Source organism: Trichomycterus rosablanca, chromosome 17, assembly GCF_030014385.1.
Source record: "Trichomycterus rosablanca isolate fTriRos1 chromosome 17, fTriRos1.hap1, whole genome shotgun sequence".
In the NCBI taxonomy this organism is placed as follows: Eukaryota; Metazoa; Chordata; class Actinopteri; order Siluriformes; family Trichomycteridae; genus Trichomycterus; species Trichomycterus rosablanca.
Genome location: NC_086004.1, coordinates 21,406,190 through 21,424,185, shown reverse-complemented (window position 1 = coordinate 21,424,185; position 17,996 = coordinate 21,406,190). Strand labels below are relative to the sequence as shown.

Here is a 17,996-nt window from a genome sequence, read left to right as displayed (position 1 = left end):
CACTAGTTCATTTTGTCTAATGTAAGTGGTGGACAAGGTACACAAACCATGTAGTTGAGTTAAAGTAGAGATATCCAAGGTAACATATTACTCCAGTAAAAGTAGTAGTAAAAGTAAAAATACTCTTTACCTCCACTAAAGTACTAAACTAAATTTACCTTCAAATGTACTTAAGTATGAAAGTAAAAGTATAATGATTTATTGTGATTCTAATGTTTTATGATCATTTCTGTAACAAGACTCTTGATTAATCAACTCATTTTAGGTGAAAAGACTCGTGTGTCATTAATTAAGCTTAACTGACTAAGCTAAATTGGGTTATACCTATTAATTAAAATAAACATGTAACATTTAGTGCTGAGCAAATGCTAAACAATAACAGTATTAAGTATATTAATGACATTAAATTCATAATTTTTTTAAAACAAAGCAACATACAGCTAAAAATGTTTGATAAGTAGTGGAAATGAATGGGGCTCTATGGGTTGTTTGGAACTATACAGAGCTCCACAACCCGGAAGCTGTGCAGAAAAAATGTCCCGCCCCCTTTCCAACGGTTCCCTATGGGAGTGTCGCCACTCTGTTCTCTCTACCGCTCTGGCTTCACCGTGACATGTACGAAAATCAAATAACAAATAAGCCTGTATTACGGTAATATAACAGGGGACGCGGTGTAACGTTATTATGACTTTTTGCTCCGTCTTCTCAACACTTGTACCTGATTTACACTTTATATGAAGCGTGTACACGCACCTCAGCACGTGCACGCGCTCGCTCTTTTATTTCTGATTGAACTGATGAAAAATGTTGATTTTGGAAAATTAAAATACGACCCGTTTTTCAATTTCTGCTTATTTGTTATTTGATTTTTGATCTTAAAACGAAACACGAATAACGCCCCGTTTTCCCGTTTTTCAGTATTGGTTTTTGAAACGAAAAACAAAAAATGACCCGTTTTCTTGTTTTTCAACTTTGGGATTTAAAGTGAAAAACGAATTACCAAAGGTACACGGACCGTTATCCTGGAAAGCACACACATGTGAACAGTATTGGATAATCAATGAATTTGTAATGTTAAAGTCTTTACTATAGAAATAATATTTTAGTTATTTACAACAAAACAACTGATGTCTTGTGTCTTCTGTTTACAGATGGTTGGAAATGTGTATTTGCAGTTGGACTGACCTTTTACTGGTAATTTTTTTTTCTACATTTTATGCTAAATTGAAGAATATTGAGCTACTTTTGACTGAACACTGAGTTAAGTTTAGATTAAGTGAAGAAGAAAAAATGTGGAAATTCTTATTATTTATTCTGTTTGGTTCTTTTACTTTTTAGTTTTATGTATTTTATGTCTATTTTCTTATTTAAGTTGGTAATTTCTTTATAAATATTTGTCTTGCTGATTTTGATTTCCTTTAGTTTTCTTTAGTAATTTTTTATTTATATATAATTTTAATAGTATCTAATTTCATCTACAGTTTAGGATTCCCCCAATCACGCAATACCATCAGCGCTAGGAGGGTGAAGGTAAGCACAAGTTTCCTCTGAGTTGTTACAGCAACCACCCCATCTTTTCGGGCCAATGTACGTCTGAGTTAAAATAAAGGTTGAAGTGAGATGTCCTATGTTAAGTCCTAAATGGAAATTTGTGTACTGTTAAGTTTAAGAAAGTGATTTTCCCCCTCTGTTCCATTGTAGGATGGTGATATGGCTGCAACTGAACGGGTGATTAAGGAGACTGTTCTTGGGATCTATGTGACTAGAGTTGAGGGAGCTGAAGAAATGGACCCCCCTGCCAATACTGGAGTGGTATTAGGTGGTGTGGTTCTAGAAGACTTGGGCAGTGTGTTCCTTGCCTTTGCAGTTCGGGCTGATTTATGCCTTATATATTTATAACCTTATGATTTAGAACTTGTTACCCTCCTACATACAGATACACTTTTGATGTACTCCAAAAACTGTTTCTGGAACTAGATGCTAACAAACTGTCTCATAATGCTCAATTACTAAATATAAAGCTATTCAGTGAGATGTGGTCCATACTGAGTATTACACTTGTGACGTACTGTTTATCGAATCCCACTGTGGTTGCACTTTCTGAAAACTTTAATGTTGGCACTGACTTTTGTACATAATTCAGATTTGTTCAGAAGTGTTTCATGCCCATGTTTTGCAGACATTTCACTTAACTGTGTGCTGCTTTGTTAAACATTTTCCATTGAAATGAATTTTGATTGCACTTATTGTATGCTGTATTGTGTTAGACATCTGATTTTTACACTGATCAGCCATAACATTAAAACCTCCTTGTTTCTACACTTACTGTTCATTTGTGTGAAAATTATTTGGGTCAAAAATAGCTGAACTGTGGTGGATTTTGATCCATTTTGAAGCTGAAATTAACAAAAGCTATTTATATACTGCATTTATAAAGTTCTATATATGTTCTAAAGTTCTATGTAACATGTAACAGCTGCAAAATTTCACAGTAAGTATTATGCAGACAAATCTTAACCTACCTAAAATTTTTGTATTTTGTATATTTTTTTAAATGAAGAATAACAATTTAAAAGTACAGTTAACTTATGTTTTAGAGAAAGAAAATGCTTTTATTTTGACAGTTTATTAATGTATTTAGATAATAAAAAAAGACAATTTAACAGATATTTTTTGCAATACCTCTGACAGTTAATTTAAAATTGGGCTTTTGCTAAGTAAAATTACATGGTTTTTTTTGTTTTATATGCAAATATTTTGTGAAAACAGTTGTAATTATCTGTACTTAAACTTTTCTTTATCGTTTATAAAGATAAATATTCTGTTTTTTTAGAGGTGTATGACACTGTTCTAACAATTAATATATGTTGAAAGTAGAAGATTTCATGAACTTATAGGACAATTTCCTGTAAAATTACAGTGATAGATGTTAATTATGGTAAATATAATTACCGTTTTTTTAGTTTATATCTGTTTTAAATTTTACAGTTTTTTCCTGTTTTTTTACAGACATTCTCTGGCGCCCCTGCTGCCAGAAAAATACCGTTTTTTTACGCTTTTTTTTTTTTACAGTGTGTATTTGTGTGAGGTAAGTTAATTACATGACATGAAAAACATGTCAAAAAGACTACATTATTTACATCTAAAGAATTACAAAAATAAAAACCAATAATTCTATATATTACCAATATTTCAATATATTACCAATATTTCAAAATATTACCAATAATTCAATAAATTACCAATATTTCAAAATATTACTATAATTCCAATACTTACACTTGGTAAAATACTGTACAACTTGTTTTTGAGCAATATGATGAATACTTTAAAAGCTATTAAAGTTATTAATAAAAATAAAAAGTTTTTATTATGTAATAAAGGGTGACACTAACCGGGTTTCCATCCAAACGTTTCGCAAGTGTAATACGCATTTATGAAATATCGGCAGAAAAAAAAGCGGAAAATTTTGCGTTTCCATCAATTACAGTTATGCGAAAAAACCTTTACATCACGTGAGAGACGTCGGGCAGAACGAGCAATGGCCTGTCTAATGTGGGCTCAAATCTCCGTGCCACGGCGACGTTCACCCCGCATCTAGGAACGTAAACGCACTAAACAATTTGGAGAGCACATCGTGCAGAACCATTTTTCAGCTTTGGATCAAGAATTTCAGAATGTCAAAATCAGCCTTTGATGAGCTATGCACCATGATCGGGTCATCTGTAGAGCCAAAAGTTTACAGTCACCGACCACCCGTGCCAACTGAAAAGAGGATTGCTATTGCCTTGTACATGTAGTAGTGGGCGAGACGTTCGGCGTTAGCGTAACAACAGTTCACCGTAGTGTGTACGCTGTATGCCAAGCAATAACATAAAAACTAATGAAACATTACGTCGTATTACCAAATGTGCAGCAGGCAGAAGAAATAGCGCAGCGTAATTACGCAGCGCACCACATACCACAGGTGTACGGTGCACTGGATGGTAAACACATTCCAATCCTCCCTTCAGCAGTCGGGTACAGGGACTATGTAAATCGGGATGGCCATCGATTGTTTTGCAGGCACTTGTGGATGACCAGTTGTTGATTCGTGATGTATGTGTTGGCTCTCCCGGCAGCGCACATGACCCATTAGTCTTTAAAACATCACACCTTTTCAGGTACACTACACACGTTAATATATACACGCGTGTGTGTGTATATACATGCGTGTGTGTGTGGCTTAGAACTTGAAACGTCATTGTTTATTCGCAAAACCCGTTTCCATCCCCTTTTTTCGCATTTCGGCGATGCGATATTTTAACTTTTCCACCTCGTTCAAGCGTGAAAACTTTTTTTGCGATATATGGGTCTTTTTTCGAATTTTGAGCTTTTCCATCCAGGTTTTTTAATGCGCATTTTAAAAATTCGCAAAAAATTGGTGGATGGAAAACCTGTCAATATAGGTGTTGTAGTGTGTAATGTGGGTTACAATTGATAAAATACAACTTGTTTTTAATGAATATTTTAAAAGCTATTGACATTATTAATATGCTGAATACTTTAAATTCTATTGAAGTTATGAATAAAAATATGCTTTTTAATATATATAATAAAAGGTAAAAAAAAAAACCAAATATTTTATTCATAACTTCAATAGCATTAAAGTATTCAGCATATCAATAACTTCAATAGCTTTTAAAATATGCATCCAATTGCTCCAAAACAAGCTCTATTTTATCAAGTGTAACCCACAATACACACTACAACTCCTAAACTGACACTTTCACCCTTTATTAAATAATAAAAAATAGATTTTTATTCATAACTTCAATAGCATTTAAAGTATTCAGCATATTAATAACTTCAATAGCTTTATAAATATGCATCCAATTGCTCCAAAACAAGCTGTATTTTATCAAGTGTAACCCACATTACACACTACAACTCCTAAACTGACACTTTTACCGTTTTACATGATAAAAAAATAGATTTTTTAATCCATAACTTCAATTGCACACTGCAAAAAATGATTTTTGACTTAGTAAATAGAATGAAGATTTTTAAAGTACTTTATAAAGAATATTTTAGTAAAGCCTTGCTACTAAAGAATTTCACATATAATTCAGTGTGTTACTTGGTGTTTCTTTGTAACTATTTGTCATCAAATACATTCGTAAATTTTAATCTAAATACCTTTACTATCTAAGTAAATCTAATCTAAGTAAATTTACTATGTTTTTTTATTTCTTGGATTGAAGCTAAGCAAAACTGAAAACTACTAGTAAACATTACTATACGTTCCACGCCTGAGCATTGCGATTGCCTGGCTGGCAAGTCCGGACATGTTTCTCATACGGAGTGCAAAGTAAGGAGCCGCTGATTTTTGGATCTTCTCACCACAAAGTTTTTCGGTTGTTGAGGACATGCTTTGGCCAAAGGGTACTGTTTTATGGTAAGTTGTAATTTTTTATTAATATTTAAAAAGTAGTTTAACTTTCTACACACATGGTGCCAAATTAGACTGCGGTAAAGTTAGTTTTATATTCGACATTCGTTTAACATTCGCCATTCCGATCTATATAAATGGTTCAAAAAACACCTAACACCTATTTATTTTACGATTTCTTGCACAGATTTAAGTATACTACATACTACAAAAACTATTTTATAATAATTTTAAGGTTAAATGTGTTTATTTAAAGAAAGATTAAAATGAAACCGCTGATCAAGCGCCAACTTCAGCTAAAGCGTTAGGGAGCGTCATAAAACTAACAGAAAAACGTAGGAAACATTTACTCTGCACTTATTACAGAGAAAAAAATCCATTAAAGTCTTGTAATGTATTTAATGGATTCATGTCAATCTATTTTTTATGAACTCAAAATAATGTATCTCACAACCTACAAACCTTGTTTTATAGATAATACATTTATTTTTATTTTATTTTTTTAATTTATACTTAAGATCAATGAATACGTAATGTGTGTATAAGAGATAAATCTATTAAACTCTTACATGATTTAATATAATAAAACCAAACTATTTTTAACATACACATATTAATGTCCCTCACAACCTACAAAACTTGTTTTTTCAATAAGACTTTTATTTTTCATGTACTTTAATTTATAGTTAAGATCAATGAATACGTAATAAGTGTGTATAAGAGATACATCTATTAAACTCTTACATGATTTAATATAATAAGCCCAAACTATTTTTAATATACACATATTAATGTCCCTCACAACCTACAAACCTTGTTTTTTCAATAAGACTTTTATTTTTCATGTACTTTAATTTATAGTTAAGATCAATGAATACGTAATAAGTGTGTATAAGAGATACATCTATTAAACTCTTACATGATTTAATATAATAAGCCCAAACTATTTTTAATATACACATATTAATGTCCCTCACAACCTACAAACCTTGTTTTTTAAATAATACTTTTATTTTTATTTTATTTTTATTTATAATTAGAATCAGTAAACCCATAATACTTTTATATTGGAAATAAATAAATCTATTAAACTCATTCATGATTTAATATAATAAACCCAAACTATTTTTATTATACACATATTAATGTCCCTCACATCCTACAAAACTTGTTTTTTAAGTAAGACTTTTATTTTTCATTTATTTTAATTAATAGTTAGAATCAATGAATCCATAATACTTTTATATTGGAACTAAATAAATCTATTAAACTCATACATGATTTAATATAATAAACCCAAACTATTTTTATTATACACATATTAATGTCCCTCACATCCTACAAAACTTGTTTTTTAAATAAGACTTTTATTTTTCATTTATTTTAATTAATAGTTAGAATCAATGAATCCATAATACTTTTATATTGGAACTAAATAAATCTATTAAACTCATTCATGATTTAATATAATAAACCCAAACTATTTTTATTATACACATATTAATGTCCCTCACATCCTACAAAACTTGTTTTTTAAATAATACTTTTATTTTTCATTTATTTTAATTAATAGTTTGAATCAATGAATCCATAATACTTTTATATTGGAACTAAATAAATCTATTAAACTCATACATGATTTAATATAATAAACCCAAACTATTTTTAATATACACATATTAATGTCCCTCACAACCTACAAACCTTGTTTTTTAAATAAGACTTTTATTTTTCATTTATTTTAATTAATAGTTAGAATCAATGAATCCATAATACTTTTATATTGGAACTAAATAAATCTATTAAACTCATTCATGATTTAATATAATAAACCCAAACTATTTTTATTATACACATATTAATGTCCCTCACATCCTACAAAACTTGTTTTTTAAGTAAGACTTTTATTTTTCATTTATTTTAATTAATAGTTAGAATCAATGAATCCATAATACTTTTATATTGGAACTAAATAAATCTATTAAACTCATACATGATTTAATATAATAAACCCAAACTATTTTTATTATACACATATTAATGTCCCTCACATCCTACAAAACTTGTTTTTTAAATAAGACTTTTATTTTTCATTTATTTTAATTAATAGTTAGAATCAATGAATGCATAATACTTTTATATTGGAACTAAAGAAATCTATTAAACTCATACATGATTTAATTTCATGAACACATACTATTTTTAATATACACATATTAATGTCACTCGCATCCTACAAAAGTTGTTTTTTAAATAAGACTTCTATTTTTTTTTAATCTTAATTAATAGTTAGAATCAATGAATCCATAATACGTTTACATTGGAACTAAAGAAATCTATTAAACTCATACATGATTTAATATAATAAACTCAAACTATTTTTAATATACACATATTAATGTCCCTCACAACCTACAAACCTTGTTTTTTAAATAAGACTTTTATTTTTATTTTATTAAATAACCTTTTTTTATTAATTTACAGTAAATATCAATAAATCTTTTGTCTTTTATATTGGAGATAAATAAATATATTAAAGTCAGATATGATGTTTTAATTTTGGTGAAACCACACATTCTTTTCTCTCACCTACTACAAACCTTTTTTTTTAAATGCATTTTATATATTTATTTGTAGTGAACGGTAATAAATATGATAATTGTGATAATTGTACAGTGCTCATAAATAAATCTATTAAAACTTTGTGTGATTTCTTTTATTGATGGAAAACCATGTAATACACACACAATAATGTTTCTCATTTACTACAATTTTTTTTTAGAAAATGCCAAATTATTTGTATATACACATATTACACATACTACAAAATTTTTTTTTTTTTAATAAAAATGTTAAATTTATTTTGTAATAATTTCTAGTCATGATCACTAAATGTATGATAACTGAATGTAACTGTATCACTGATGTAATTACATTTATTGAAGTGTTGTGTATATATATATATATATATATAAATATATATATATATATATATACATATATATATATATATATATATATATATATAAATGTATATATATATATATATATATATATATATATATATATATAAATGTATATATATATATATGTATATATATATATATATATATTTATATATATATATACAACACTTCAATAAATGTAATTACATCAGTGATACAGTTACATTCAGTTATCATACATTTAGTGATCATGACTAGAAATTATTACAAAATAAATTTAACATTTTTATTTAAAAAAAAATAATAATAGTAGTATGTGTAATATGTGTATATACAAATAATTTGGCATTTTCTAAAAAAAAAAAATTGTAGTAAATGAGAAACATTATTGTGTGTGTATTACATGGTTTTCCATCAATAAAAGAAATCACACAAAGTTTTAATAGATTTATTTATGAGCACTGTACAATTATCACAATTATCATATTTATTAACGTTCACTACAAATAAATATATAAAATGCATTTAAAAAAAAAGGTTTGTAGTAGGTGAGAGAAAAGAATGTGTGGTTTCACCAAAATTAAAACATCATATCTGACTTTAATATATTTATTTATCTCCAATATAAAAGACAAAAGATTTATTGATATTTACTGTAAATTAATAAAAAAAGGTTATTTAATAAAATAAAAATAAAAGTCTTATTTAAAAAACAAGTTTTGTAGGATGTGAGGGACATTAATATGTGTATATTAAAAATAGTTTGAGTTTATTATATTATATAATTTCAGAGTTTAATAGATTTATTTATTTCCAATATAAAAGTATTATGGGTTTACTGATTCTAATTATAAATAAAAATAAAATAAAAATAAAAGTCTTATTTAAAAAACAAGTTTTGTAGGATGTGAGGGACATTAATATGTGTATATTAAAAATAGTTTGGGTTTATTATATTAAATCATGAATGAGTTTAATAGATTTGTTTAGTTCCAATATAAAAGTATTATAGATTCATTGTTCTTAACTATAAATTAAAATACATTAAAAATAAAAGTATTATTTAAAAAACAAGGTTTGTAGGTTGTGAGGGACATTAATATGTGTATAATAAAAATAGTTTGGGTTTATTATATTAAATCATGAATGAGTTTAATAGATTTGTTTAATTCCAATATAAAAGTATTATAGATTCATTGTTCTTAACTATAAATTAAAATAAATGAAAAATAAAAGTCTTATTTAAAAAACAAGTTTTGTAGGATGTGAGGGACATTAATATGTGTATATTAAAAATAGTTTGAGTTTATTATATTATATAATTTCAGAGTTTAATAGATTTATTTATTTCCAATATAAAAGTATTATGGGTTTACTGATTCTAATTATAAATAAAAATAAAATAAAAATAAAAGTCTTATTTAAAAAACAAGTTTTGTAGGATGTGAGGGACATTAATATGTGTATAATAAAAATAGTTTGGGTTTATTATATTAAATCATGAATGAGTTTAATAGATTTGTTTAGTTCCAATATAAAAGTATTATAGATTCATTGTTCTTAACTATAAATTAAAATAAATGAAAAATAAAAGTATTATTTAAAAAACAAGTTTTGTAGGATGTGAGGGACATTAATATGTGTATAATAAAAATAGTTTGGGTTTATTATATTAAATCATGTATGAGTTTAATAGATTTATTTAGTTCCAATATAAAAGTATTATAGATTCATTGTTCTTAACTATAAATTAAAATACATTAAAAATAAAAGTATTATTTAAAAAACAAGGTTTGTAGGTTGTGAGGGACATTAATATGTGTATAATAAAAATAGTTTGGGTTTATTATATTAAATCATGAATGAGTTTAATAGATTTGTTTAGTTCCAATATAAAAGTATTATAGATTCATTGTTCTTAACTATAAATTAAAATAAATGAAAAATAAAAGTCTTATTTAAAAAACAAGTTTTGTAGGATGTGAGGGACATTAATATGTGTATATTAAAAATAGTTTGAGTTTATTATATTATATAATTTCAGAGTTTAATAGATTTATTTATTTCCAATATAAAAGTATTATGGGTTTACTGATTCTAATTATAAATAAAAATAAAATAAAAATAAAAGTCTTATTTAAAAAACAAGTTTTGTAGGATGTGAGGGACATTAATATGTGTATATTAAAAATAGTTTGGGTTTATTATATTAAATCATGAATGAGTTTAATAGATTTGTTTAGTTCCAATATAAAAGTATTATAGATTCATTGTTCTTAACTATAAATTAAAATACATTAAAAATAAAAGTATTATTTAAAAAACAAGGTTTGTAGGTTGTGAGGGACATTAATATGTGTATAATAAAAATAGTTTGGGTTTATTATATTAAATCATGAATGAGTTTAATAGATTTGTTTAGTTCCAATATAAAAGTATTATAGATTCATTGTTCTTAACTATAAATTAAAATACATTAAAAATAAAAGTATTATTTAAAAAACAAGGTTTGTAGGATGTGAGGGACATTAATATGTGTATAATAAAAATAGTTTGGGCTTATTATATTAAATCATGTAAGAGTTTAATAGATTTCTTTTACTGATTTTAACTATAAATAAAAATAAAATAAAAATAAAAGTATTATTTAAAAAACAACTTTTGTAGGATGTGAGGGACATTAATGTGTGTACATTAAAAATAGTTTGGGTTCATGAAATTAAATCATGTATGAGTTTAATAGATTTCTTTAGTTCCAATATTAAAGTATTATGGGTTTACTGATTTTAACTATAAATTAAAATAAAATAAATGTATTATTTAAAAAACAACTTTTGTAGGATGTGAGGGACATTAATGTGTAAAAATAGTTTGGGTTCATTATATTAAATCATATCAGAGTTTAATAGATTTATTTGTCTCCAATATCAAAATATCATGGATTTATTGATCTTAATTCTAAATTAAAAGAAAATAAAAATAAATGTATTATCTATAAAACAAGGTTTGTAGGTTGTGAGATACATTAATTTGTGTTCATAAAAAATAGATTGACATGAATCCATTAAATACATTACAAGACTTTAATGGATTTTTTTCTCTGTAATAAGTGCAGAGTAAATGTTTCCTACGTTTTTCTGTTAGTTTTATGACGCTCCCTAACGCTTTAGCTGAAGTTGGCGCTTGATCAGCGGTTTCATTTTAATCTTTCTTTAAATAAACACATTTAACCTTAAAATTATTATAAAATAGTTTTTGTAGTATGTAGCCTACTTAAATCTGTGCAAGAAATCGTAAAATTTGTACATGTCAGGTGTGTTTTCAACCATTTATACAGATCGGAATGGCGAATGTTAAACGAATGTCGAATATAAAACTAACTTTACCGCAGTCCAAATTAGCATCTGTTAGCATCACAGAATTAATGTTATGTAGTTATATTAATAGTGATAACATGTTCCTTTTAATGTACGTGGACTTAAAATGTTGGTTATAAAATACTTCTTTTGTCTCATGATTATGAAAGCTTATATTGCGACTTGAAAATAAATCTGTATTAGGATGTAGTCTTGGGTCTTTCACATATAAATGTGCTTTATTAAGCGACCTTTGAGCAAACCTTGAGAAAGTAAAATTGAATCATAATATGTAACATAACATTCTGAGCTCTACATTAACTTCATAATTACTAACTTATAATGTTATTTTTTAATCTTTGTCTTAGGTGAAAGATGAGTTAAAGGTGAAAGAAAAGAACTACAGTCCACCTGTGTTTCTCTTGCACTTTTACTTGCATCTATTTTTATTTTTTCTGCAAGACTTCTGAAAAAAGTTTGAAAGATTGATATCATTTATTTTGTCCTTACACTGTGGATGTTTTCCATTTCCATTTTTTACTTTTGTGTAGTAAGTGAGACTTTACAAACACAGTTTGAAAGACATTTTGTCCACTATAATGTTTAAGTGTAAATGCATTTCAATTAATTGAGCAAAACAATTAAAAAAGTTTGTCAAATAATGTTGTCTGTCAATTTTATAGTGGCTTTGTGTATGGTAATCATTGATGTTGAATTGAATGAATTATATAATTTAAAATATTTATAATATTAATAAAGTGCTGCATTGTTTGTGTAAAATCTACTAAGATACAGCTATTGAAATATACTTGAAGAAGGGTGTTGCAAAGTAACCTTTACTGGAGAATTTCTAGTGAAATCCAGATAGAAGTTGTGAGTAACTTTTACTTGAATATATGGTCTGTTAAATTTACTAGCAGTTTGTACATGGAAAAACTTTCCTAAGTTTTTTAAAATAAATCTTACTCCACATTTTTTGCAACTTCAATAGCTTTTAAAATGTGCATCAAATTGCTCCAAAATAAAATGTATTTTATTAAGTGTAACCCACATTACACATTACAACTACTGAACTGACACTTTTACCCTGTTTTACATGATAAAAAAATAGATTTTTTATCGATAACTTCAATAACATTTAAAGTATTCAGCATATCAATAACTTCAATAGCTTTTAAAAAATTGCTCCAAAACAGCTGTATTTTATCAAGTGTAACGCACATTACACACTACAACTCCTAAACTGACAATTTTACCCTGTTTTACATGATGAAAAACTGATGTTTTATGCATAACTTCAATAGCATTTTAAGTATTCAGCATATCAAAAACTTTGAAAGTATTTAAAGTATTCAGCATATCAAAAACTTCAAAAGCATTTAAAGTATTCAGCATCTCAAACTTCAATAGCATTTAAAGTATTCAGCATCTCAAAAACTTTAAAATTATCATGTAAAACAGGGTAAAATTGTCATTCAATAGCTTTTAAAATATTTATCAAATTTATCTAAAACTAATTTTATTGTATCAAGGAAAACTCACATAACACACTACAATATTTATTTTTAAACTTTTACCTTTACCCTTGGTGGTCCTTAGCCCGTCGACGGGCTAGGAATTTATATTATTGTGTTTCTCTGTATACTGTTACACCGTCAAAATATCATTGTTGGTAAACAAGGTACCTTCTGATAGCTTAAAATCTCTACTTTTTAGCAACGTAAACATTGAGCTTATTTTGTTTATAAGTTCTTTTAAAAACACAAAAGAATTGTAGGTCTGATAAATTCTGCCAGAAGTACAGTGTTTATATTTTGTAATATTATACAGCGTTACTTACATACATACCGACAACATTTATACCAACTAAGCCAGCACAACCTCACAATCACATTTCTGCTGTCTGTTTTACTTCAAATAAATCAGCATAAAAAATATCCCGGAAAAGTTTTATATCTGATAAAGCATCATTATGATCATGTCATCATGCATAATTCAAGCACTCGGTAAACAACAACACTGCGACGAAGTTATATCAAGCAATAGCACAAGAGCTAAATTAGCACATACCTGCTTCTGTTATCTTCAATCTGAGTCCACATTTATATCCATTAGCCGTTTTATTCGAGATAAAATCCACTTTTTTGTAAATGTTTACACAGTCGGCGGCCATCTTCAATATGGGCAAAGAATAATTATAATTTATAAAGTAAAAAAAAAGCGCGTTATAGCTTTACAGCCAATGTAGAGACAGTTATTCATGACCCCATAGAATAATGATTTTCATTGGAGAAATGCAAAAACATTAGCATATCTTGCTTTGGATTGGAGTAAGAACTCAGATCCCACCCTGTTTTTGTGGTGATTGGTCTAGAAATCGGTTTATTAGCATATGAATCAATGGTTCACACAGTGTCCCGTGCGTAAACGATTCCTTGGTGTCATTTCACAGCCCTCTGATTCATTAATCTATACAGAAGACATGAGACAGCTCCAGGAAACGACTCCAGAAAAAAACCCGTCAGAAAAGAATCAGTTTGGTGACGCAACAGTGAATGTTTACAGTGTTGAGCTCTGTGGGAGAGAGTGAGAGGAGGAGAGGGAGGGGGGCTACAGCTGCCCCCACAGAGCAGGGAAAAGTTTTACAGCCTCAAAAACAACTATATGTTATAAATAATCACTTTATTAAGTATAAATAATGCATTTTACACATTTAATCTGCAGTATAATCTGTTTATTCTGAGTTTAAAAGCTTTGGAGAGATTTGGAGAGCAGCGGGGTCTCATATTGTTTCAACTTCAATAACTCCAGATCAGAATGAGTTAGAGGCCTAAAATGTGAGATGATGTTAGAAAATACCCTTGAGCACAACTCTATAGTGTTGTTTAGGTGATATACAGACCTGCAGTCCAACTTATACTCACTGAAACTTTGGATTTTCAAAAAAAATTTAAAAAGCGCCTTTTTATCATCATTTAAGCATGGTAGAATATAATCATGGCATTTCGCTGTATTTTTCTGATACTTTAAAGGGTTTTCTAGAACACTGAAGTATAATTTTTGTGTTATCTTATAAACTTTCTGAATGAGAAGCCTTAGAAACTAGGTATGTCTTTAAGGCGAAAAATGCACAAAAATAGGCTGGACCGCCATGATGAAGACCTTTATATTGTCAAATTTCAATTATTTTAACTTTAGACTGTTATTAAAAAGACTTCTCTAGTTTCCACAAAACAACTCCACTTCATAATGATAGTACACCATCTGTAGATGTCACTCAGTTAATATCAAGCAATTCTGATGTCATTCTCTTTATATAGTCAAATTTCCATTATTTTAACTCTAGACTATAATTAAAAATAATTTTCTAGTTTCCACAAAACAATTCCACTTCATAATGATAGTACACCATCTGTGCATGTCACTCAGTTCATATCAAGCAATTCTGATTTGTCATTTTTAAATAATGGCCTTTAAATTCTCAAATTTCCATTACATGAACTCTAGACTGTTATTTAAAAGAATTCTCTAGTTTCCACAAAACAATTCCACTTCATAATGATAGTACACCATCTGTAGATGTCACTCAGTTAATATCAAGCAATTCTGATGTGTCATTTTTAAATAAAGGCTTTTATATTGTCAAATTTCCATTATATTAATTCTAGACTGTTATTAAAAATAATTCTCTAGTTTCCACAAAACAATTCCACTTCATAATGATAGTACACCATCTGTAGATGTCACTCACTTAATATCAAGAAATTCTGATTTATCATTTTTAAATAAAGGCCTTTATATGATCAAATTTCCATTATTTTAACTCTAGACTGTTATTAAAAAGAATTCTCTAGTTTCCACAGAACAATTTCACTTCATAATGATAGTACACCATCTGTAGATTTCACTCGGTTAATATCAAGCAATTCTGATGTGTAATTTTTAAATAAAGTCCTTTATATTGTCAAATTTCTATTATTTTAATTCTAGACTGTTATTAAAAAGAATTCTCTACTTTCCACAGAACAATTCCACTTCATAATGATAGTACACCATCTGTAGATGTCACTTAGTTAATATCAAGAAATTTTGATGTATCATTTTTAAAAAAAGTCCTTTATATTGTCAAATTTCCATTATTTTAAATCTAGACTGTTATTAAAAAGAATTCTCTAGTTTCCACAAAACAATTCCACTTCATAATGATAGTACACCATCTGTAGATATCACTCAGTTAATATCAAGAAATTCTGATTTATCATTTTTAAATAAAGGCCTTTATATGATCAAATTTTCATTATTTTAACTCTAGACTGTTATTAAAAAGAATTCTCTAGTTTCCACAAAACAATTTCACTTCATAATGATAGTACACCATCTGTAGATTTTACTCGGTTAATATCAAGCAAATCTGATGCATCATTTTTAAATAAAGGCCTTTATATTGTCAGATTTCTATTATTTTAATTCTAGACTGTTATTAAAAAGAACTCTCTAGTTTCCACAAAACAATTACACTTCATAATGATAGTACACCATCTGTAGATATCACTCAGTCAATATCAAGCAAATCTGATGCATCATTTTTAAATAAAGGCCTTTATATTGTCAAATTTCCATTATTTTAAGTCTAGACTGTTATTAAAAAGAACTCTCTAGTTTCCACAAAAAAATTCCACTTCATAATGATAGTACACCATCTGTAGATATCACTCAGTTAATATCAAGCATATCTGATGTATCATTAACAAAAAAAAGGCCTTTATATTGTCAAATTTAAATTACTTTAATTCTACACAAATATTAAAAAGAATTCTCTAGTTTCGACAAAACAATTCCACTTCATAATGATAGTACACCATTTGTAGATGTCACTCAGTTAATATCAAGCAATTCTGATGTGTAATTTTTAAATAATGGCCTTTATATTGTCAAATTTCCATTATTTTAAATCTAGACTGTTATTAAAAAGAATTCTCTAGTTTCCACAAAACAATTCCACTTCATAATGATAGTACACCATCTGTAGATGTCACTCAGTTAATATCAAGCAATTCTGATGTATCATTTTTAAATAAAAGCTTTTAAATGATCAAAATTCCATTGTTTTAACTCTAGAATGATATTAAAAAGAATTCTCTAGTTTCCACAAAAATATTCCACTTCATATTGATAGTACACCATCTGTAGATGTTACTCAGTTAAAATTAAGCAATTCTGATGTATCATTTTTTTTAAAAAGGTCTTTATATTGTCAAACTTCCGTTTATTAACTCTAGACTGATATTAAAAAGAATTCTCTAGTTTCCACAAAAAAATTCCACTTCATAATGATAGTACACTATCTGTAGATATTACTCAGTTAAAATTAAGCAATTCTGATGTATCATTTTTAAATAAAGGCCTTTATATTGTCAAATTTCCGTTTATTAACTCTAGACTGTTATTAAAAAGAATTCGCTAGTTTCCACAAAACAATTCCACTTCATAATGATAGTACACCATCTGTAGATTTTACTAAGTTAATATCAAGCAATTCTGATGTATCATTTTAAAATAAAGGCCTTTATATTGTCTAATGTCCAATATTTTATCTCTAGACTGTTATTAAAAAGAATTATTTAGTTTCCACAAAACAATTCCACTTCATAATGATAGTACACCATCTGTAGATGTCACTCAGTTAATATCAATCAATTCTGATATATCATTTTTAAATAAAGAGCTTTTATATTTTCAAATTTCCATTATTTTAACTCTAGACTTATTAAAAAGATTTCTCTAGTTTCCACAGAACAATTTCACTTCATAATTATAGTACACCATCTGTAGATTTCACTCAGTTAATATCAAGCAATTCTAATCTATCATTTTTAAATTAAGGCCTTTATTTTGTCAAATTTCAAATATATTAACTCTAGACTGTTATTAAAAAGAATTATCTTGGTTCCACAAAACATTTACACTTCGTAATGATAGTACACTATCTGTAGATGTCACTTAGTTAATATCAAGTAATTCTGATATATAATTTTTAAATAAAGGGCTTTAAATTGTCAAATTTCCATTATTTTAACTCTAGACTGTTATTAAAAAGAATTCTCTATTTTCCATGAAAAATTTCCACTTTATAATGATAGTACACCATCTGTAGATGTCACTCAGTTAATATCAAGCCATTCTGATGTATCGTTTTTAAATAAAGGCCTTTATATTGTCAAATTTCTATTCATTTAACTCTAGACTGTTATTAAAAAGAATTCT

The 17,996-nt window shown here is 27.3% G+C and overlaps 1 long non-coding RNA gene across 1 annotated transcript; it reads left to right on the top strand.

The window, feature by feature from the left end:
• Positions 1 to 1,148: 1,148 nt before the first annotated feature.
• Positions 1,149 to 2,251, top strand: LOC134331779 (uncharacterized). Its single transcript, XR_010015171.1, has 3 exons — positions 1,149 to 1,194; positions 1,482 to 1,530; positions 1,702 to 2,251. It is a non-coding gene; the product is annotated as an uncharacterized LOC134331779 (long non-coding RNA).
• The last annotated feature ends 15,745 nt before the right edge of the window (positions 2,252 to 17,996 follow it).